This window comes from Anser anser (genome assembly GCF_964211835.1).
Source record: "Anser anser genome assembly, chromosome: Z".
Classification (NCBI taxonomy): Eukaryota; Metazoa; Chordata; class Aves; order Anseriformes; family Anatidae; genus Anser; species Anser anser.
The window spans coordinates 73623692-73626443 of record NC_139723.1 but is presented as its reverse complement, the minus strand read 5'-3'; positions in this window follow the sequence as shown (position 1 = coordinate 73626443).

The following is a 2752-nucleotide window of genomic DNA, read 5'->3' as shown; positions in this document are numbered from 1 at the left end:
TCCTCTGGAGCAATTTCTCACATTTATATTTTTTTCCTCTGTTATTCTATATTCTGTTAGCACAGATAGTTATTTTTCCTTGTCTCTCATCACGTCACAGTGGCTGCAAAGGTTACTCTTGATGGGAAATTTTCTTTTTTCTTACTCACCTCTTGATGGGAGATTTTCTGTTGATCAGGACAAATGTAGAGATGATTCTCTCTCATGAGACATACTGTTGTCCTTGACAGTTTTATTGCTCGTGATGAGCAGAGTTGTCATTGGCAGCTTCTTGTCCTGAATATAGAGCTGGAGACAACACACGCAAAAAAAAAGGAGTTCAGCTTTTATATTTCTGGCTACCTAAGGAGCTGACAGGGTGAACTTTCTTCTGTTCATCTTCAGCACGTGGAAAAGGCTTAACTCCTTAGAATCTACTTGTTGAATAGGGACCTACCTAAATGAGTTAGGCATAAAGCACTGAAATAGCTCAGTGGGTAACTTCAGGCTGCAGAGGAATCTGCACCTTCATTTGGGGTTCAGGAAAGATGTTAACCCCTTCTCAGCCAGCCTCCTTCTTTGAATGATATCTAAGGAGCTAAAACGTCTGTCTTCAGGTGGCAGATGCCCTTTTGTCTGAGTGTCCCACCAAGTTGCTCTAATCATTGGCTTATTGGATATTCTGGCATTTTCACAGACCTGCTTGATGAAATGTAATCATCCTTGTATAGAATAAATGTCATCAGTCCAGATGAATGGGAGAATTTCTGACTACACCCTATTGTTAAGGGTATTGCTGCAAGTGGGCAGTATGTCGTGGGCCTAGTATTTAGGCACTCTCCTGAGAATTATGAGACAGAGCTGGAAGAGTTATATCAGACTTAAATCTCCTATAGTCTTGGTGAGTTATATAAACATGATACTGTTAGGTAAGGGACAAGGGATGTGTTTATGTGTGAAACTTGAGGCAAAATTTTACGCAATGTGAGTCCAGCTGAACAACTTTCCCTTGCTAAACTGAAAATCTCAAAATGAGATAGGGAGTTGCAGAAATACCTGGGAAAATTTCCTGGTGTCTTTTGGAAGCAATTTGCACCTCCTTTGTTAGTGTTAACATAAAATTAGTATTCTTTGTCACATCAATTCTCTAGCTATTGTTAGCAACAGTATGAGTTATTTAGTATACACTATACAGACCAGCTTGACAACTATAGGTCTTAGAAGCCTTTTCATTAGCATGCACAAGACATTAGTGGAAAGTAATATCAAAATACAAAAGTTGCTGTAGTCCTGTCAATTGTGTGTTTTGCAGGATGAGTAAAGAAAGGAGATAAAAATGGTTTAGAGGGAGTGTCCTCCTCTGCCTATGGGTAACTAGGAGGGCCATGTTAGACTAAGAACACCTTTCACAAGCATTTGCTGACTCCAGCTGAGGTTGCAAGTGCTCAGCAAGTGTGGGAGCCTTCCTCTACCACTATCTAGTAACTATCACTGAAGTCAGACCTAATGTCAAGGGGCATGAGGTGGAAAGATAAGTATCTGTTGTCCTTGTTAGTTTAGATTAGCTTCCATAGGAGGAACTAGTGCACAGATAAACTTTCAGAATGTTTTCTAAGTAACCTACACAAAGTCAAACACTGGAGATAAAAGTTTTCTTTTACTATTCTTTGATGCCCTTCCTTTCCTATATTCTAATATATACATCAGCACCTTCCTTTAATTTCTCTTTACTTGCATAATTTGCATAATTTTAACTTTTTTTTTTAATTTTCTACTGATATGAACTCAAGAATTAGTAGAATTTACAAAAGACTTTTTTTTTTTTCTTTCCTGTTTCTTTGAACTGAACCTTTCATGAAAATCCCACTGTTTTGATAACATTGTAGTCACTTAGTGTCAGGACTCTGGTCAAAAATCAAAAAGAAAATGAAAGAAGGTTCAGGAACGCTTTGCAACTATTTTTCCATTTAATTAATAACATTTTCTTGCACATTTGTTAAGCAAAATTTTTTAAAGAGCCAACTTTTTTTTTTATTATTATTATTATTATTATTATTATTATTTTGCTTATCTCAAATTTCACTTTCTTTTCAGAGGAGATTTAAATATTTCTTCAAATTCACATTGAATTACCTATGTCTTCTAACCTCATAATCTGGAACCCCCAGAATCTAACCACCTCCACAAACAGATTTTTCCCTCATGAACTAATGTAAGATTTTTAGGGCTTCATTTACTCTCCACTTCTCCCCTTGGTGCCCTCACCCAACCACCCAGACACCCAAATGAGGATTGGGTGTGGCATCCTTAAATCATCAAGCATGATTTAAGCACCTTAAACATGGAAGGATTATGTTTTAAACTTTCAGCCAGTGGATTGGAGAATTTCTGTCCTGTCTTACCTCCTGGAACCTTCTAGTGGAGATTTCTCACTACTTTTTATTTAAATTGTTCCACTTAACTTGAAACATTTATGTCTTCATTAGAGTGAGAAAAGGGGTGTGACTATAGAGAGTAGGGATCAGATATCACCCAGCAGGAGCCCTTTCTTTCATTTCCTCTTTCACCAAAAATCAGATTTAAGGCAAGTTATTTAGAGCTTGTCCTTCTGTCAGTCTCATAGACTGGAACGGTCAAGAGGTGAGGTGCTTTCTTTTCAAGGTGCACAAGTTCAAAACCTCTCATACACATAAGAGAGACGAACCTGAGTTTCCACAACACACGTAAATGAGTCACTTAACCGCGAGGATATTATATCCATAAGGAGGGGAAT